A 22,795-nucleotide genomic window follows, 5' to 3' on the forward strand; every position below is an offset into this window, starting at 1 on the left:
GTGATTGACATGACCCATTCCATTAGCTTAACACCCGATCGTTTAGTATGTTGCTATTGCTTTCTTCATGACTTATACATGTACCTATGACTATGAGATTATGCAACTCCCGTTTGCCGGAGGAACACTTTGTGTGCTACCAAACGTCACAATGTAAATGGGTGATTATAAAGGATCTCTACAGGTGTCTCCGAAGGTACATGTTGGGTTGGCGTATTTCGAGATTAGGATTTGTCACTCCGATTGTCGGAGAGGTATCTCTGGGCCCTCTCGGTAATACACATCACATAAGCCTTGCAAGCATTGCAACTAATGAGTTAGTTGCGAGATGATGTATTATGAAACGAGTAAAGAGACTTGCCGGTAACGAGATTGAACTAGGTATTGAGATACCAACGATCGAATCTCGGGCAAGTAACATACCGATGACAAAGGGAACAAAGTATGTTGTTATGCGGTCTGACCGATAAAGATCTTTGTAGAATATGTGGGAGCCAATATGAGCATCCAGGTTCCGCTATTGGTTATTGACCGGAGACATGTCTCGGTCATGTCTACATTGTTCTCGAACCCGTAGGGTCCGCACGCTTAACGTTAGGATGACAGTTTCATTATGAGTTTATATATTTTGATGAACCGAAGTTTGTTCAGAGTCCCGGATGTGATCATGGACATGATGAGGAGTCTCGAAATGGTCAAGACATAAATATTGATATATTGGAAACCTATGTTTGGACATCGGAAGTGTTCCGGGGGAAATCGGCATTTTACTGGAGTACCGGGAGGTTACCGGAACCCCCCGGTAACCTAATGGGCCTTAATGGGCCTAGTGGAAGAAGAGGAGAGGAGGCCTAGGGGCTGCCGCGCCCCCCTCTCCCCCAAGTCCGAATTGGACAAGGAGGGGGGGCGGCCCCCCTTTCCTTTCTTCCCTCTCCTCCTTCCCCCAAGTCCTAATCCAACTAGGGAATGGTGGGGAGTCCTACTCCCGGTAGGAGTAGGACTCCTCTGGCGCGCCTCCTCCTAGGGCTGGCCGCACCCCCCCTTTGCTCCTTTATATACGAAGGCAGGGGGCACCTCTAGACACACAAGTTGATCCTCGTGATCATTTTCTTAGCCGTGTGCGGTGCCCCCTTCCACCATACTCCTCGATAATATTGTAGCAGTGCTTAGGCGAAGCCCTGCGATGGTAGAACATCAAGATCGTCACCACGTCGTCGTGCTGACGGAACTCTTCCCCGATACTTTGCTGGATCGAAGTCTGGGGATCGTCATCGAGCTGAACGTGTGCTAAAACTCAGAGGTGCCGTAGTTTCGGTGCTTGATCGGTCGGGCCCTGAAGACATATGACTACATCAACCGCGTTGTCATAACGCTTCCGCTGTCGGTCTACGAGGGTACGTAGACAACACTCTCCCCTCTCGTTGCTATGCATCACCATGATCTTGCGTGTGCGTAGGAATTTTTTTGAAATTACTACATTCCCCAACAGTGGTATCAGAGCCTAGGTTTTATGTGTTGATGTTATATGCACGAATAGAACACAAGTGAGTTGTGGGCGATATAAGTCATACTGCTTACCAGCATGTCATACTTTGGTTCGGCGGTATTGTTGGCTGAAGCGGCCCAACCGACATTACGCGTACGCTTACGCGAGACTGGTTCTACCGACGTGCTTTGCACACAGGTGGCTGGCGGGTGTCAGTTTCTCCAACTTTAGTTGAACCGAGTGTGGCTATGCCCGGTCCTTGTGAAGGTTAAAACAACACCAACTTGACAAACTACCGTTGTGGTTTTGATGCGTAGGTAAGATTGGTTCTTGCTTAAGCCCGTAGCAGCCACGTAAAACTTGCAACAAACAAAGTAGAGGACGTCTAACTTGTTTTTGCAGGGCATGTTGTGATGTGATATGGTCAAGACATGATACTAAATTTTATTGTATGAGATGATCATGTTTTGTAACCGAGTTATCAGCAACTGGCAGGAGCCATATGGTTGTCGCTTTATTGTATGCAATGCAATTGCGCTGTAATGCTTTACTTTATCACTAAACGGTAGTGATAGTCGTGGAAGCATAAGATTGGCGAGACGACAACAATGCTACGATGGTGATCAAAGTGTCACGCCGGTGACGACGGTGATCATGATGGTGCTTCAAAGGTGGAGATCGCAAGCACAAGATGATGATGGCCATATCATATCACTTATATTGATTGCATGTGATGTTTATCTTTTATGCATCTTATCTTGCTTTGATTGACGGTAGCATTTTAAGATGATCTCTCACTAATTATCAAGAAGTGTTCTCCCTGAGTATGCACCATTGCGAAAGTTCTTCGTGCTGAGACACCACATGATGATCGGGTGTGATAGGCTCTACATTCAAATACAACGGGTGCAAAACAGTTGCACATGCGGAATACTGAGGTTATACTTGACGAGCCAAGCGTATACAGATATGGCCTCGGAACATGGAGACCAAAAGGTCGAACGTGAATCATATAGTAGATATGATCAACATAGTGATGTTCACCATTGAAAACTACTCCATCTCACGTGATGATCGGACATGGTTTAGTTGATTTGGATCACGTGATCACTTAGATGACTAGAGAGATGTCTGTCTAAGTGGGAGTTCTTAAGTAATATGATTAATTGAACTTAAATTTATCATGAACTTAGTCCTGGTAGTATTTTGCAAATCATGCTATAGATCAATAGCTCGCGTTATTGCTTCCCTGTGTTTATTTTGATATTTTCCTAGAGAAAATTGTGTTGAAAGATGTTAGTAGCAATGATGCGGATTGGATCCGTGATCTGAGGTTTATCCTCATTGCTGCACAGAAGAATTATGTCCTTGATGCACCGCTAGGTGACAGACCTATTACAGGAGCAGATGCAGACGTTATGAACGTTTGGCTAGCTAAATATGATGACTACTTGATAGTTTAGTGCACCATGCTTAATGGCTTAGAATCGGGACTTCAAAGACGTTTTGAACATCATGGACCATATGAGATGTTCCAGGAGTTGAAGTTAATATTTCAAGCAAATACCCGAGTTGAGAGATATGAAGTCTTGCACAAGTTCTATAGCTAAAAGATGGAGGAGAATCGCTCAACTAGTGAGCATGTGCTCAGATTGTCTGGGTACTACAATCGCTTGAATATGATGGGAGTTAATCTTCCAGATAAGATAGTGATTGACAAAATTCTCTAGTCACCATCACCAAGTTAGTAGAACTTCGTGATGAACTATAGTATGCAAGGGATGAAGAAAACGACTCCCGAGCTTTTCATGATGATGAAATCGATGAAGGTAGAAATCAAGAAAGAGCATCAAGTGTTTATGGTTGACAATATCACTAGTTTCAAGAAAAGGGCAAAGGGAAAAAGGGGAACTTCAAGAAAAACAACAAGCAAGTTGATGCTCAAGTGAAGAAGCCCAAGTTTGGTCCTAAGCCTGAGACTAAGTGCTTCTACTGCAAAGGGACTGGTCACTGGAAGCGGAACTACCCCAAGTAATTGGCGGATAAGAACGATGGCAAAGTGAACATAAGTATATTTGATATACATGTTATTGATGTGTACTTTACTAGTATTTATAGCAACCCCTCAGTATTAGATACTAGTTCAATTGCTAAGATTAGTAACTCGAAACGGGAGTTGCAGAATAAACAGAGACTAGCTAAGGGTGAAGTGACGATGTATGTTGGAAGTGGTTCCAAGATTGATATGATCATCATCGCACACTCCCTATACTTTCGGGATTAGTGTTGAACATAAATAAGTGTTATTTGGTGTTTGCGTTGAGCATGAATATGATTTGATCATGTTTATTGTAGTACAGTTATTCATTTAAGTAAGAGAATAAATTGTTGTTTTGTTTACATTAATAAAACCTTATATATGGTTACACACCCAATGAAAATGGTTCATTGGATCTCGACCGTAGTGATACACATATTCATAATATTGAAACCAAAAGATGCAAAGTTAATAATGATAGTGCAACTTATTTGTGGCACTGCCGTTTAGGTCATATTGGTGTAAAGTGCATGAAGAAACTCCATGCTGATGGGATTTTGGAATCACTTGATTATGAATCACTTGGTGCTTGCGAACCATGCCTTATGGGCAAGATGACTAAAGACTCCGTTCTCCGGAACAATGGAGCGAGCAACAGATTTGTTGGAAATCATACATACTAATGTATGTGGTCTGATGAATATTAAAGCTCGCGACAAGTATCATTATTTTCTGACCTTCACATATGATTTAAGCAGATATGGGTATATCTACTTGATGAAACATAAGTCTGAAAAGTTCAAAGTATTTCAGAGTGAAGTGGAAAATCATCGTGACAAGAAAAAATAAAGTTTCTATGATCTGATCGCAGAGACGAATATTTGAGTTACGAGTTTGGTGTACATTTGAAACAATGCGGAATAGTTTCGCAACTCACGCCACCCGGAACACCACAGCGTAATGGTGTGTCCGAACGTCGTAATCGTACTTTACTAGATATGGTGCGATCTATGATGTCTCTTACTGATTTACCGCTATCGTTTTGGGGTTATGCTTTAGAGACGGCCGCATTCACGTTAAATAGGGCACCATCAAAATCCGTTGAGACGACGCCTTATGAACTGTGGTTTGGCAAGAAACCAAACTTGTCATTTCTGAAAGTTTGGGGTTGCGATGCTTATGTGAAAAAGCTTCAACCTGATAAGCTCGAACCCAAATCGGAAAAATGTGTCTTCATAGGATATCCAAAGGAAACTATTGGATACACCTTCTATCATAGATCCGAAGGCAAAACTTTTGTTGCAAAATTCGGAAACTTTCTAGAGAAGGAGTTTTCTCTCGAAATAAGTGAGTGAGAGGAAAGTAGAACTTGATGAGGTAACTGTACCTGCTCCCTTATTGGAAAGTAGTATATCACAGAAACCAGTTTCTGTGACACCTACACCAATTAGTGAGGAAGCTAATGATGATGATCATGAAACTTCAGAACAAGATACTACTGAACCTCGTAGATCAACCATAATAAGATCCGCACCAGAGTGGTATGGTAATCCTGTTCTGGAAGTCATGCTACTAAATCATGATGAACCTACGAACTATGGAGAAGCTATGGTGAGCCCAGATTCCGCAAAATGGCTTGAAGCCATGAAATCTGAGATGGGATCCATGTATGAGAACAAAGTATGGACTTTGGTTGACTTGCCCAATGATCGGCAAGCAATTGAGAATAAATGGATCTTCAAGAAGAAGACTGACGCTGACGGTAATGTTACTGTCTACAAAGCTCGACTTGTCGCAAAAGGTTTTCGACAAGTTCAAGGGATTGACTACGATGAGACCTTCTCACCCGTAGCGATGCTTAAGTCTGTCCGAATCATGTTAGCAATTGCCGCATTTTATGATTATGAAATTTGGCAGATGGATGTCAAAACTGCATTCCTGAATGGATTTCTGGAAGAAGAGTTGTATATGATGCAGCCAGAAGGTTTTGTCGATCCAAAGGGAGCTAACAAAGTGTGCAAGCTCTAGCGATCCATTTATGGACTGGTGCAAGCCTCTCGGAGTTGGAATATACGCTTTGATGAGTTGATCAAAGCATATAGTTTTATACAGACTTGCGGTGAAGCCTGTATTTACAAGAAAGTGAGTGGGAGAACTACAACATTTCTGATAAGTATATGTGAATGACATATTGTTGATCGGAAATAATGTAGAATTATTCTGCAAAGCATAAAGGAATTTTTTGAAAGAAGTTTTTCAAAAAAAGACCTTGGTGAAGCTGCTTACATATTAAGCATCAAGATCTATAGAGATAGATCAAGACGCTTGATAAGTTTTTTCAATGAGTACATACCTTGACAATATTTTGAAGTAGTTCAAAAATGTAACAGTCAAAGAAAGAGTTCTTGGCTGTGTTACAAGGTGTGAAATTGAGTAAGACTCAAAGCCCGACCACGGAAGAAGATAGAAAGAGAATGAAAGTCATTCCCTATGCCTCAGCCATAGGTTCTATAAAGTATGCCATGCTGTGTACCAGATCTATTGTATACCCTACACTGTGTTAAGCAAGGGAGTACAATAGTGATCTAAGAGTAGATCACTGGACATCGGTCAAAATTATCCTTAGTGGAATAAGGAAATATTTCTCAATTATGGAGGTGACAAAAGGTTCATCGTAAAAAGTTACGTCGATGCAAGTTTTGACATAGATCTGGATGACTCTAAGTCTCGATCTAGATACATATTGAAAGTGGGAGCAATTAGCTAGAGTAGCTCCGTGCAGAGCATTGTAGACATAGAATTCGCAAAATACTTACGGATCTGTATGTGACAGACCCGTTGACTAAAATTATCTCACAAGCAAAACATGATCACAACTTAGTACTCTTTGGGTGTTAATCACATAAGCGATGTGAACTAGATTACTAACTCTAGTAAACCCTTTGGGTATAGGTCACATGACGATGTGAACTATGGGTGTTAATCACATGGTGATGTGAACTATTAGTGTTGAATCACATGGCGATGTGAACTAGATTATTGACTCTAGTGCAAGTGGGAGACTGAAGGAAATATGCCCTAGAGGCAATAATAAAGTTATTGTTTATTTCCTTATATCATGATAAATGTTTATTATTCATGCTAGAATTGTATTAACCGGAAACATAATACATGTGTGAATACATAGACAAACAGAGTGTCACTAGTATGCCTCTACTTGACTAGCTCGTTAATCAAAGATGGTTATGTTTCCTAACCATGAACAAAAGAGTTGTTATTTGATTAACAGGATCACATCATTAGAATAATGATGTGATTGACATGACCCATTCCATTAGCTTAGCACCCGATCGTTTAGTATGTTGCTATTGCTTTCTTCATGACTTATACATGTTCCTATGACTATGAGATTATGCAACTCCCGTTTGCCGGAGGAACACTTTGTGTGCTACCAAACGTCACAATGTAAATGGGTGATTATAACGGAGCTCTACAGGTGTCTCCAAAGGTACATGTTGGGTTGGAGTATTTCGAGATTAGGATTTGTCACTCTGATTGTTGGAGAGGTATCTCTGGGCCCTCTCGGTAATACACATCACATAAGCCTTGCAAGCATTGCAACTAATGAGTTAGTTGCGAGATGATGTATTACGAAACGAGTAAAGAGACTTGCCTGTAACGAGATTGAACTAGGTATTGAGATACCGACGATCGAATCTCGGGCAAGTAACATACCGATGACAAAGGGAACAAAGTATGTTATTATGCGGTCTGACCGATAAAGATCTTCGTAGAATATGTGGGAGCCAATATGAGCATTCAGGTTCCGCTATTGGTTATTGACCGGAGACATGTCTCGGTCATGTCTACATTGTTCTCAAACCCGTAGGGTCCGCACGCTTAACGTTATGATGATAGTTTCATTATGAGTTTATATATTTTGATGAACCGAAGTTTGTTCGGAGTCCCGGATGTGATCGCAGACATGACGAGGAGTCTCAAAATGGTCGAGACATCAAGATTGATATATTGGAAGCCTATGTTTGGACATCGGAAGTGTTCCGGGTGAAATCGGCATTTTACCGGAGTACCGGGAGGTTACCGGAACCCCCCGGTAACCTAATGGGTCTTAATAGGCCTAGTGGAGGAAGAGGAGAGGAGGCCTAGGGGCTGCCGTGCGCCCCTCTCCCCCAAGTCCGAATTGGACAAGGAGGGGGGGGGGGGGCGGCGCCCCCCCTTTCCTTTCTTCCCTCTCCTCCTTCCCCCAAGTCCTAATCCAACTAGGGAAAGGTGGGGAGTCCTACTCCCGGTAGGAGTAGGACTCCTCCAGCGCGCCTCCTCCTAGGGCCGGCCACACCCCCCCTTTGCTCCTTTATATACGGAGGTAGGGGGCACCTCTAGACACACAAGTTGATCCTCGTGATCGTTTTCTTAGCCGTGTGCGGTGCCCCCTTCCACCATACTCCTCGATAATATTGTAGCGGTGCTTAGGCGAAGCCCTGCAACGGTAGAACATCAAGATCGTCACCACGCTGTCGTGCTGACGGAACTCTTCCCCGACACTTTGCTGGATCGGAGTCCGGGGATCGTCATCGAGCTGAACGTGTGCTAAAACTCGGAGGTGTCGTAGTTTCGGTGCTTGATCGGTCGGGCCGTGAAGACGTACGACTACATCAACCGCGTTATCGTAATGCTTCCACTGTCGGTCTACGAGGGTACGTAGACAACACTCTCCCCTCTCGTTGCTATGCATCACCATGATCTTGCATGTGCGTAGGATTTTTTTTGAAATTACTATGTTCCCCAATGGTATCAGGCATCCCCAAGCTTAATTCCTGCTCGTCCTTGAGTAGGTAAATGATAAAAAGAGAATTTTTGATGCGAAGTGCTACTTGGCATAATTTCAATGCAAATCTTCTTAATTGTGATATGAATATTCAGATTAGAAAGATTCAAGACAAAATTTTATATTGACATAAGAAATAATAATACTTCAAGCATACTAACAAAGCAATTATGTCTTCTCAAAATAACATGGCCAAAGAAAGTTATCCCTACAAAATCATATAGTCTGGCTATGCTCTATCTTCACCACACAAAATATTTAAATCATGCACAACCCCAATGACAAGCCAAGCAATTGTTTCATACTCTAACTTTTTCAAAACTTTTTCAATCTTCACGCAATACATGAGAGACTCTCTACTATGAAGATCATGGTGCTACTTTGAAGCAAAAGTATGGTAAAAGGATAGTAACATTGTCCCTTCTCTCTTTTTCTCTCTTTTTTTATTTTTTTATTTGGGCCTTTTCTCCTTTTTTTATGGCTTCTTTTTTTATTTGGGCTTCTTTGGACTCTTTTTTATTCTTCGTCCGGAGTCTCATCCCGACTTGTGGGGGAATCATAGTCTCCATCATTCTTTCCTCACTAGGACAATGCTCTAATAATGATGATCATCACACTTTTATTTTTCTTACAACTTAACAATCACAACTTGATACTTAGAACAAAATATGACTCTATATGAATGACTCCGGCGGTGTTCCGGGATATGCAATATGACAATGTTGGAGTGTGTCATAATAAATGTGATGGTGGAAAGTTGCATGGCAATATATCTCGGAATGGCTATGGAAATGCCATAATAGGTAGGTATGGTGGCTGTTTTGAGGAAGGTATATGGTGGGTGTATGATACCGGCGAAAGGTGCACGGTATTAGAGAGGCTAGCAAAGGTGGAAGGGTGAGAGTGCGTATAATCCATGGACTCAACATTAGTCATAAAGAACTCATATACTTATTGCAAAAATCTAGAAGTTATCAAAGCAAAGTATTACGCGCATGCTCCTAGGGGGTTAGATTGGTAGGAAAAGACCATCGCTCGTCCCCGACCGCCACTCATAAGGAAGACAATCAATAAATAAATCATGCTCCGACTTCATCACATAACGGTTCACCATACGTGCATGCTACGGGAATCACAAGCTTCAGCACAAGTATTCTTTAAATTCACAACTACTCAACTAGCATGACTTTAATATTATCACCTCCATATCTCAAAACAATTATCATGCTTCAATCTTTTCTTAGTATTCAACACACTCAAAAGAAAGTTTCACAAATCTTGAATACCAAGCATATTATTATTAAGCAAACTACCATGCTATTAAGAGACTCTCAAAATAATTTAAGTGAAGCATCAGAGATCAATAGTCTCTTTTAAAAAAAATCCACCACCGTGATCTAAAAGATATAAGTGAAGCATATAGAGCAAAATTAGCTCAAAAGATATAAGTGAAGCACATAGAGCAAAACTACTTAGCTCAAAAGATATAAGTGAAGCACATAGAGCAAAACTACTTAGCTCAAAAGATATAAGTGAAGCACATAGAGTATTCTATCAAATTTTAATTCATGTATGGCTCTCTCAAAAGGTGTGTACAGCAAGGATGATTGTGGCACACTAAAAAACAAAGACACAAATAATACAAGATGCTCGAAGCAAAACACATATCATGTTGGTGAATAAAAATATAGCTCCAAGTAAAGTTACCGATAGAAGTAGACGAAAGAGGGGATGCCTTCCGGGGCATCCCCAAGCTTTGGCTTTTAGGTGTCCTTAGATTATCTTGGGGGTTCCATGGGCATCCCCAAGCTTAGGCTCTTGCCACTCCTTGTTCCATAATCCATCAAATCCTTACCCAAAACTTGAAAACCTCACAACACAAAACTTAAGGCAGAAAACTCGTGAGCTCCATTAGCGAAAGAAAACAAAAGACCACTTCAAGGTACTGTAATGAACTCATTCTTTATTTATATTGGTTTTAAACCTACTTTATTCCAACTTCTCTATGGATTATAAACTATTTTACTAGCCATAGATTCATCAAAATAAGCAAACAACACACGAAAAACAGAATCTGTCAAAAACAGAACAGTCTATAGTAATCTGTAGCTAGAGCAAGATCTAGAACCCCAAAAATCATAAAATAAATTTCTGGACGTGAGGAATTTATCTGTTAATCATCTTAAAAAAGAATTAACTAAATAGAACTCTCCAAATAAAAATGACAGCAGTTCTCGTGAGCGCTAAAGTTTCTGTTTTTTACAGCAAGTTCAACAAGACTTTCCCCAAGTCTTCCCAACGGTTCTACTTGGCACAAACACTAATTAAACACAAAAAACACAACCAAAACAGAGGCTAAATAATTTATTTATTAATGAACAGGAGAAAAAAGCAAGGAATAAAAATAAAATTGGGTTGCCTCCCAACAAGCGCTATCGTTTAACGCCCCTAGCTAGGCATAAAAGCGAGGATAGATCTAGGTATTGCCATCTTTGGTAGGCAATCCATAAGTGACTCTCATGATAGTTTCATATGGAAATTTTATTTTATTTCTTGGAAAGTGTTCCATGCCCTTTTTAATGGAAATTGAAATCTAATATTCCCTTCCTTCATATCAATAATCACACCAACCGTTCTAAGGAAAGGTCTACCAAGAATAATATTGCAAGAAGGATTGCAATCTATATCAAAAACAATGAAATCTACGGGCACATAATTCCTATTTGCAACAATAATAACATCATTAATCCTTCCCATAGGTTTCTTAATAGTAGAATCTGCAAGATGCAAGTTTAGAGAGCAATCATCAAAATCGCGGAAATCTAACAAATCACACAAAGTTTTAGGGATGGTGGAGACACTAGCACCCAAATCACACAAAGCATAAAACTCATGATCTTTAATTTTAATTTTAATAGTTGGTTCCCACTCATCATAGAGTTTTCAGGGATAAAAACTTTCAACTCAAGTTTTTCTTCATAAGATTTCATCAAGGCATCAACAATATGTTCGGTGAAGGCTTTATTTTGACTATAAGCATGTGAAGAATTTAGCACGGATTGCAACAAGGAAATACAATCAATTAAAGAGCATCTTTCATAATTAAATTCCTTGAAATCCAATATAGTGGGTTTAGCAACATCTAGATTTTTATTTCTTTCAATCCCACTTTTATCAATTTCATCATAAAGATCTAAATACTCTGAATTTTTAGAACGCCTTCTAGGTAAAGGAAGATCATATTCAGTTTCATCAAGATTTATATTGCAAAGCAAAGATTTAATAGGAGACACATCAATAACTTTTAGATCTTCATCTTGATTTTCATAGGAATTGGAAGAACATGCTTTAATAAGGGCATCTTTGGAAGCACGCATCCTAGCGGTTCTTTCCTTGCACTCATCAATGGAAATTCTCATGGCTTTGAGAGACTCATTGATATCATGCTTAGGAGGAATAGATCTAAGATTTAAAGAATCAACCTCAAGAGAAATTCTATCAACGTTCCTAGCCAAATCATCAACTTTAAGCAATTTCTCTTCAAGCAAAGCATTAATTTTTTTTTGTGAATTCATAAACTCTTTAACACTATTCTCAAATTCAGAGGGCATTTTATTATAATTTCCATAGGAGTTGTTGTAGGAATTCCCATAATTATTAGAAGGATAACTAGGATGTGGCCTAGGATTAAAATTCCCTCTATAAGCGTTGTTACCAAAATTATTCCTACCAACAAAATTCACATCCATAGATTCATTGTTATTCTCAATCAAAGTAGACAAAGGCATATCATTAGGATCAGAAGAAACACTCCCAGTAGCAAATAATTTCATAAGTTCATCCATCTGTCCACTCAACACATTAATTTCTTCTATCGCATGCACTTTTTTATTAGAAGATCTTTCAGTATGCCATTGAGAATAATTAACCACAATATTATCTAGGAGTTTAGTAGCATCTCCTAAAGTGATTTCCATAAAAGTGCCTCCCGCGGCCGAATCTAAAAGATTTCTAGAAGCAAAATTCAATCTGGCATAAAATTTTTGTATAATCATCCACAAATTCAGACCATGAGTAGGGCAATTATGTATCATTAATTTCATTCTCTCCCAAGCTTGTGCAACATGTTCATGATCAAGTTGCTTAAAATTCATAATATCGTTTCTAAGAGAGATGATCTTAGTGGGAGGGAAATACTTAGAGATAAAAGCATCTTTGCACTTGTTCCAAGAATCAATACTATTTTTAGGCAAAGATGAAAACCAAGCTTTAGCATGATCTCTAAGCGAAAAAGGAAATAGCTTCAATTTAACGACATCATTATCGACATCTTTTTTCTTTTGCATATCACATAAATCAACGAAGCTATTCAGATGAGTAGCGACATCTTCACTAGGAAGGCCGGCGAATTGATCTTTCATAACAAGATTCAACAAAGCAGTATTGATTTCACAGGATTCGATATTAGCAAGAGGAGCAACCGGAGTGCTAAGGAAATCATTATTATTGGTATTGGTGAAGTCACACAATTTGGTAGTATCTTGAGCCATCGCGACAAACAAGCAACACACGAGCAAACAAAAAGGCAAGCGGAGAAAGAGAAGGAGGTTGGGAGAGAGAGGGCGAATAAAACGACAAGGGTGAAGTGGGAGAGAGGAAAACGAGAGGCAAATGGCAAATAATGTAATGCGAGAGATAGGGATTGTGATGGGTACTTGGTATGTTGACTTTTTGCGTAGACTCCCCGGCAACGGCGCCAGAAATCCTTCTTGCTATGTCTTGAGCTTACGTTGGTTTTCCCTGAAGAGGAAGGGATGATGCAGCAGAGTAGCGTAAGTATTTCCCTCAATTTTTGAGAACCAAGGTATCAATCTAGTAGGAGGCCACGCTCAAGTCCCTCGTACCTGCACAAAACGATAGCTACTCGCAACCAACGCGATTAGGGGTTGTCAATCCCTTCACGGTCACTTACGAGAGTGAGATCTGATAGATATAATATTTTTGGTATTTTTGGTTTAAAGATGCAAAGTAAAAGTAAAAAGCAAAGTAAAAAAGCAAAGCGAGATTAAAGTGGTGGAGATTGATATGATGAGAATAGACCCGGGGGCCATAGGTTTCACTAGTGGCTTCTCTCAGAGCATAAGTATTCTACGGTGGGTGAACAAATTACTGTTGAGCAATTGATAGAATTGAGCATAGTTATGAGAATATCTAGGCATGATCATGTATATAGGCATCACGTCCGTGACAAGTAGACCGAAACGATTCTGCATCTACTACTATTACTCCAGTCATCGACCGCTATCCAGCATGCATCTAGAGTATTAAGTTAAAAACAGAGTAACACTTTAAGCAAGATGACATGATGTAGAGAGATAAATTCATGCAATATGAAATAAACCCCATCTTGTTATCCTCGATGGCAACGATGCAATACGTGCCTTGCCGCCGCTTCTGTCAATGGGAAAGGACACCGCAAGATCGAACCCAAAGCTAAGCACTTCTCCCATGGCAAGAACTACCAATCTAGTTGGCCAAACCAAACGGATAATTCGAAGAGACTTGCAAAGATAACCAATCATACATAAAAGAATTCAGAGAATATTCAAATATTATTAATAGATAGACTTGATCATAAACCCACAATTCATCGGTCTCAACAAACACACCGCAAAAAGAAGATTACATCGAATAGATCTCCATAAGAGAGGGGGAGAACTTTGTATTGAGATTCAAAGAGAGAGAAGAAGCCATCTAGCTACTAACTATGGACCCGAAGGTTTGAGGTAAACTACTCACACTTCATCGGAGAGGCTATGATGATGTAGAAGCCCTCCATGATGACGGCCCTCTTCCGGCGGAGCTCCGGAACAAGCCCCAAGATGGGATCTCGTGGATACAGAAAGTTGTGGTGATGGAATTAGGTTTTTGGCTCGTATCTGTTCGTTTGGGGGTATGTAGGTATATATAGGAGGAAGGAGTACGTCGGTGGAGCTCCGAGGGGCCCACGAGGCATGGGGCGCGCCCTAGGGGGGGCGCCCCCCACCCTCGTGACCGCCTCTTTTGTTCCTTGGAGCAGGGTCCAAGTCTCTTGGATCACATTCGGTGAGAAAATCAAGTTCCTGATGGTTTTATTCCGTTTGGACTCCGTTTGATATTCCGTTTCTTCGAAACACTGAAATAGGCAAAAAACAGCAATTCTGGGCTGGGCCTCCGGTTAATAGGTTAGTCCCAAAAATAATATAAAAGTGGAAAATAAAGCCCAATATAGTCCAAAACAGTAGATAATATAGCATGGAGCAATCAAAAATTATAGATACGTTGGAGACGTATCAGCCGCCGCCACAGCGCCCCTCCAAGGCCACTGCAGCCGCCCCGCTCGCCAGCCCCACTGCTCTGCCGCCGCCGCGCGCCTTGCCTTCACCCGCTTGACCACGCTGTCGCCGCCAACGGTCTCCCGCACTGGGCCGCGCCTCCTTGCTACGCCGTCGCCTCTGCCACTTCGTCCGCGGCCGCGTTGACCTCCCTCCCACGCCCTTTTCTTGTGCACCGCCTGCTCCCCTGGCCACACCCGCCAGCAGCCACCCCCGCCGCACCCGTCTTGCCAAACACCGGCTCCCGCAGTGCCCTGTCGGGCGGGCTAGCGCTTGTAGCCTGGCTGCGCCCGATGCCCATGGCCTGTTAGTCCGATAAGGCCTCCGTGCCACTTACTAGTGGGGCACACCCCAGAACGATTTTATAAAAAAGAGAATTAAAAAAACATTAATTAATTAATTCATTAAAGAATTAATTAACTGAATTAATCATAATTAGATTAATCTAATCGCTAATTAACCTAATTAACTGTTAGTTAATTAAAAAACAGAGTATGACAGTGGGACCCACATGTTAGGTTGACCAGGTCAACTGTTGATGTCATGCTGACGTCAGCAAACACTATTCTGGATAATGTTGCATTAAAATAATTATATAAATCATAAAAATGATTTAATCCTTTTAAAATTAATATAAAATAAACCGTAGCTCAGATGAAAAAACTTTGTACATGAATGTTGCTCAGAATGACGAGACGAATCCGGATACGCAACCCGTTCGTCTGCCATGCATCCCTAGCATAGCAAACACGCAACTTTGCCCCTCCGATTCATCTGTCCGAAAACGCGAAACACCGGGAATACTTTCCCGGATGTTTTCCCCCTTCACCAGTACCACCTCGTGCCACATTAGGGCACACCTAGCATCACGCTTTGTCATGTCATGCATCGTCATGCATTTGTTTGCATTATATTTATTGTTTCTTCCCCCTCTTCTCTCGCTAGACACCGAGACCGATGCCGCTGCTACCCAGTACGACTACGATGTTGACGACCCCTCTCTCTTGCCAGAGCAACCAGGCAAGCCCCCCTGATCACCAGATATCGCCTACTCTTCTCTATACTGCTTGCATTAGAGTAGGGTAGCATGTTACTGCTTCCGTTAATCCTATCCTGATGCATAGCCTGTCCTTGCTACTACTGTCATTACCTTTACTTGCAATCCTAATGCTTAGTATAGGATGCTAGTTTATCATCAGTGGCCCTACATTCTTGTCCGTCTGCCATGCTATACTATTGGCCCGTGATCACTCAGGAGGTGATCACGGGTATATACTTATACATATATACATGCTATACAGGTGGTGACTAAAGTCGGGTCGACTCGTAGGAGTACCCACGAGTGATTCCGATGTTGGGGGCTGAAGGGGCAGGTGGCTCCATCCCGGTAGAGGTGGGCCTGGGTTCCCGACGGTCCCCGACTGTTACTTTGTGGCAGAGCGACAGGACAGGTTGAGACCACCTAGGAGAGAGGTGGGACTGGCCCTGGTCGGCGTTCGCGGATACTTAACATGCTTAACAAGATCTTGGTATTTGATCTGAGTCTGGTTACTGGCCTATACGCACTAACCAACTACACGGGAACAGTTATGGGCACTCGACGTCGTGGTATCAGCCGAAGCCTTTGTGACGTCAGCGACTTAGCAGCGCGTGCCGGGTTGGACCGCGTAACGCAACTTCCTTTGTAATGGAGGTTGCTAGGTCTGCTCTCTGGCCGCGTTCGCAACATGCAGGTGTGCAAAGGGTGATGGGCCCAGATCCCCGCGCCATAGGATTTAGACCGGCGTGCTGACCTCTCTGTTGTGCCTAGGTAGGGCTGCGACGTGTTGATCTTCCGAGGCCGGGCATGACCCAGAAAAGTGTGTCCGAACAAAGGGGATCGAGTGTGTTGGGAAATGTGGTGCACCCCTGCAGGGAAGTTAATATATTGGAATAGCCATGATCTTCGGTAATAGGACGACTTGGAGTTGTACCTTGACCTTATGACAACTAGAACTGGATACTTTATAAAACACACCCTTCCAAGTGCCAGATACAACCTGTGATCGCTCTCTAATAGGGCGACGAGGGGAGGATCATCGGTTAGGATTATGCTATGCGATGTTACTTGGTGAACTTACCATCTACTCTCTTCTACATGCTGCAAGATGGAGGTGGCCAGAAGCGCAGTCTTCGACAGGATTAGCTATCCCCCTCTTATTCCGGCTTTCTGCAGTTCAGTCCACATATGATACCCTTATTCCATTTGATACCAATGCATACATATGTAGTATAGCTCCTTGCTTGCGAGTACTTTGGATGAGTACTCACGGTTGCTTTGCTCCCTCTTTTCCCCCTTCCTATACCCGATTGCTGCGACCAGCCGATGGAGCCCAGGAGCCAGACGCCACCGTCGATGATGATTACTACTACTCGGGAGGTACCTACTACTACGTGCAGCCTGCTGACGACGACCAGGAGTAGTTTAGGAGGATCCCAGGCAGGAGGCCTGCGCCTCTTTCGATCTGTATCCCAGTTTGTGCTAGCCTTCTTAAGGCAGACTTGTTTAACTTATGTCTGTACTCAGATATTGTTGCTTCCGCTCACTCATCTATGATCAAGTTCTTGTATTCGAGCCCTCGAGGCCCCTTGCTTGTAATATGATGCTTGTATGACTTATTTTATTTGTAGAGTTGTGTTGTGATATCTTGTTGGGGAACGTAGTAATTTCAAAAAATTTCCTACGCACATGCAAGATCATGGTGATGCATAGCAACGAGAGCGGAGAGTGTGATCTACATACCCTTGTAGACCAACAGCGGAAGCGTTATGACAACGCGGTTGATGTAGTCGTACGTCTTCACGGCCCGACCGATCAAGCACCGAAACTACGGCACCTCCGAGTTTTAGCACACGTTCAGCTCGATGATGATCCCCGGACTCCGATCCAGCAAAGTGTCGGGGAAGAGTTCCGTCAGCACGACGGTGTGGTGATGATCTTGATGTTCTACCGTCGCAGGGCTTCGCCTATGCACCGCTACAATATTATCGAGGATTATGGTGGAAGGGGGCACCGCGCACGGCTAAGAAAATGATCACGTGGATCAACTTGTGTGTCTAGGAGTGCCCCTGCCCCCGTATATAAAGGAGCAAGGGGAGGAGGCCGGCCGGCCCTATGGAGCGCCAAGGAGGAGGAGTCCTCCTCCTAGTAGGAGTAGGACTCCCCTCTTTCCTACTCCTACTAGGAGGGGGAAAGGAAGGGGGGAGGGAGAAGGAAAGGGGGGCGCCGCCCCCCCTCTCCTAGTCCAATTCAGACCAGGGGGGAGGAGGCGCGCGGCCCACCCTGGCTTCTCCTCTCTCTCTCCACTAAGGCCCATAAGGCCCATTACTTCTCCCGAGGGGGTTCCGGTAACCCTCCGGCACTCCGGTTTTCTCCGAAATCACCCGGAACACTTCCGGCGTCCGAAAATAGCCGTCCAATATATCAATCTTTATGTCTCGACCATTTCGAGACTCCTCGTCATGTCCGTGATCACATCCGGGACTCCGAACTAACTTTGGTACATCAAAACTCATAAACTCATAATATAACTGTCATCAAAACCTTAAGCGTGCGGACCCTACGGGTTCGAGAACAATGTAGACATGACCGAGACATGTCTCCGGTCAATAACCAATAGCGGAACCTGGATGGTCATATTGGCTCCCACATATTCTACGAAGATCTTTATCGGTCAGACCGCATAACAACATACGTTGTTCCCTTTGTCATCGGTATGTTACTTGCCCGAGTTTCGATCGTCGGTATCTTAATACCTAGTTCAATCTCGTTACCGGCAAGTCTCTTTACTCGTTCCGTAATACATCATCTCACAACTAACTCATTAGTTGCAATGCTTGCAAGGCTTATGTGATGTGCATTACCGAGAGGGCCCAGAGATACCTCTCCGACAATCGGAGTGACAAATCCTAATCTCGAAATACGCCAACCCAACATGTACCTTTGGAGACACATGTAGAGCTCCTTTATAATCACCTAGTTACGTTGTGACGTTTGGTAGCACACAAAGTGTTCCTCCGGCAAACGGGAGTTGCATAATCTCATAGTCATAGGAACATGTATAAGTCATGAAGAAAGAAATAACAACATACTAAACGATTGGGTGCTAAGCTAATGGAATGGGTCATGTCAATCACATCATTCTCCTAATGATGTGATCCCGTTAATCAAATGACAACACATGTCTATGGTTAGGAAACATAACCATCTTTAATTAACGAGCTAGTCAAGTAGAGGCATACTAGTGACACTTTATTTGTCTATGTATTCACACATGTATTATGTTTCCGGTTAATACAATTCTAGCATGAATATTAACATTTATCATGAAATAAGGAAATAAATAATAACTTTATTATTGCCTCTAGGGCATATTTCCTTCAGTCTCCCACTTGCACTAGAGTCAATAATCTAGATCACATCGCCATGTGATTTAACATCAATAGTTCACATCACCATGTGATTAACACCCATAGTTCACATTGTCATGTGATCAACACTCAAAGGGTTTACTAGAGTCAGTAATCTAGTTCACATCCATATGTGATTAACACCCAAAGAGTACTAAGGTGTGATCATGTTTTGCTTGTGAGAGAAGCTTAGTCAACGAGTCTGCCAAAATTCAGATCCGTATGTATTTTGCAAATTTCTATGTCTACAATGCTCTGTATAGAGCTACTTTAGCTAATTGCTCCCTCTTTCAATATGTATCCAGATGAAGACTTAGAGTCATCTGGATTAGTGCCAAAAACTTGTATCGACGTAATCCTTTTACGACGAACCTTTTGTCACCTCCATAATCGAGAAACATATCCTTATTCCACTAAGGATAATTTTGATCGATGTCCAGTGATCTACTCCTAGATCACTATTGTACTCCCTTGCCAAAATCAGTGTAGGGTATACAATAGATCTGGTACATAACATGGCATACTTTATAGAACCTATGGCTGAGGCATAGGGAATGACTTTCATTCTCTTTCTATCTTCTGGCGTGGTCGGGCTTTGAGTCTTACTCAATTTCACACCTTGTAACACAGCCAAGAACTCTTTCTTTGACTGTTCCATTTTTGAACTACTTCAAAATATTGTCAAGGTATGTACTCATTGAAAAAACTTATCAAGCGTCTTGATCTATCTCTATAGATCTTGATGCTTAATATGTAAGCAGCTTCACCGAGGTCTTTCTTTGAAAAACTTCTTTCAAAACACTCCTTTATGCTTTGCAGAATAATTCTACATTATTTCCGATCAACAATATGTCATTCACATATACTTATCAGAAATGCTGTAGGGCTCCCACTCACTTTCTTGTAAATATAGGCTTCACCTCAAGTCTGTATAAAACTATATGCTTTGATCATACTATCAAAGCGTTTATTCCAACTCCGAGAGGCTTGCACCAGTCCATAAATGGAGCGCTGGAGCTTGCACATTTAGTTAACACCTTTAGGATCGACAAAACCTTCTAGTTGCATCGTATACAACTCTTCTTTAATAAATCCATTAAGAAATGCAGTTTTGTTTATCCATTTGCCAGATTTCATAAAATGCGGCAATTGCTAACATGATTCGGACAGACTTAAGCATAGATACGAGTGAGAAAGTCTCATCGTAGTCAATCCCTTGAACTTTGTCGAAAACCTTTTTGCGACAATTCTAGCTTTGTAGATAGTAACACTACTATCAGCGTCCGTCTTCCTCTTGAAGATCCATTTATTTTCTATGGCTTGCCGATCATCGGGCAAATCCATCAAAGTCCATACTTTGTTCTCATACATGGATCATATCTCAGATTTCATGGCCTCAAACCATTTTGCGGAATCTGGGCTCATCATCGCTTCCTCATAGTTCATAGACTCGTCATGGTCAAGTAACATGACCTCCAGAACTGGATTACCATACCACTCTGGCGCGGATCTCACTCTGGTTTACCTACGAGGTTTGGTAGGAACTTGATCTGAAGTGACATGATCATCATCATTAGCTTCCTCACTAATTGGTGTAGTAGTCACAGAAACATATTTCTGTGATGAACTACTTTCCAATAAGGGAGCAGGTACAGTTACCTCATCACGTTCTACTTTCCTCCCACTCACTTCTTTCAAGAGAAACTCCTTCTCTAGAAAGGATCCATTCTCAGCAATGAATAACTTGCCTTCGGATCTGTGATAGAAGGTGTACCCAACAGTCTCCTTTGGGTATCCTATGAAGACATATTTCTCCGATTTGGATTTGAGCTTATCATGATGAAACTTTTTCATATAAGCATCACAACCCCAAACTTTGAGAAACAACAACTTTGGTTTCTTGCCAAACCACAGTTCAGATTGTGTCATCTCAACGGACTTAGATGGTGACTTATATGGTGCCCTTTTAAACGTGAATGCATCTGTCTTTGATGCATAACCCCAAAACGATGTTGGTAAATCTGTAATAAACATCATAGATTGCACTATATCCAATAAAGTACGATTATGACGTTCGGACACACCATTATGCTGTGGTGTTCTAGGTGGCACGAATTTGTGAAACTATTCCACATAGTTTTAATTGAAGACCAAACTCGTAATTCAAATATTTGTCTCTGCGACCAGATCGTAGAAACTTCTATTTTTGTTACGATGATTCTCCACTTCACTCTGAAATTCTTTGAACTTTTCAAATGTTTCAGACTTGTGTTTCATCAAGTAGATATACTCATATCTGCTCAAATCATCTGTGAAGATCAGAAAATAATGATACCTGCCGCGAGCCTCAATATTTATCGGACCACATACATCAGTATGTATGATTTCCAACAAATCTTTTGCTCGCTCCATTGTTCCGGAGAACGGAGTCTTAGTCATCTTGCCCATGAGGCATGGTTCGCAAGCATCAACTGATTCATAATCAAGTGATTCCAAAAGCCCATCAGCATGGAGTTTCTTCATGCGCTTTACACCAATATGACCTAAACGGCAGTGCCACAAGTAAGTTGCACTATCATTATTAACTTTACATCTTTTGGTTTTAATATTATGAATATGTGTATCACTACGATCGAGATCCAACGAACCATTTTCATTGGGTGTGTAACCATATAAGGTTTTATTCATGTAAACAGAACACCAATTTATTCTCTTACTTAAATGAATAACCGTATTGCAATAAACATGATCAAATCATATTCATGCTCAACGCAAACACCAAATAACACTTATTTAGGTTCAACATTAATCCCGAAAGTATAGGGAGTGTGCGATGATGATCATATCAATCTTGGAACCACTTTCAACACATATCATCACTTCACCCTTAACTAGTCTCTGTTTATTCTGCAACTCCCGTTTCGAGTTACTAATCTTAGCAACTGAACTAGTATCAAATACTGAGGGGTTGCTATAAACATTAGTAAAGTACACATCAATAACATGTATATCAAATATACTTATGTTCACTTTGCCATCCTTCTTATCCTCCAATCACTTGGGGTAGTTCCGCTTCCAGTGACCAGTCCCTTTGCAGTAGAAGCACTTAGTCTCAGGCTTAGGACCAGACTTGGGCTTCTTCACTTGAGCAGCAACTTGCTTGCTATTCTTCTTGAAGTTCCCCTTCTTCCCTCTGCCCTTTTCTTGAAACTAGTGGTCTTGTCTACCATCAACACTTGATGTTTTTCTCGATTTCTACCTTCGTCAATTTCAGCATTACGAAGAGCTTGGGAATCGTTTCCGTTATCCCTTGCATATCATAGTTCATCACAAAGTGCTACTAATTTGGTGATGGTGACTAGAGAATTCTATCAATCACTATTTTATCTGGAAGATTAACTCCCACTTGATTCAAGCAATTGTAGTACCCAGACAATCTGAGCACATGCTCACTAGTTGAGCGATTCTCCTCCATCTTTTAGCTATAGAACTTGTTGGAGACTTCATATCTCTCAACTCGGGTATTTGCTTGAAATATTAACTTCAACTCCTGGAACATCTCATATGGTCCATGACGTTCAAAACGTCTTTGAAGTCCCGAT

This window comes from Triticum aestivum, chromosome 7A, assembly GCF_018294505.1.
Source record: "Triticum aestivum cultivar Chinese Spring chromosome 7A, IWGSC CS RefSeq v2.1, whole genome shotgun sequence".
NCBI lineage: Eukaryota > Viridiplantae > Streptophyta > Magnoliopsida > Poales > Poaceae > Triticum > Triticum aestivum.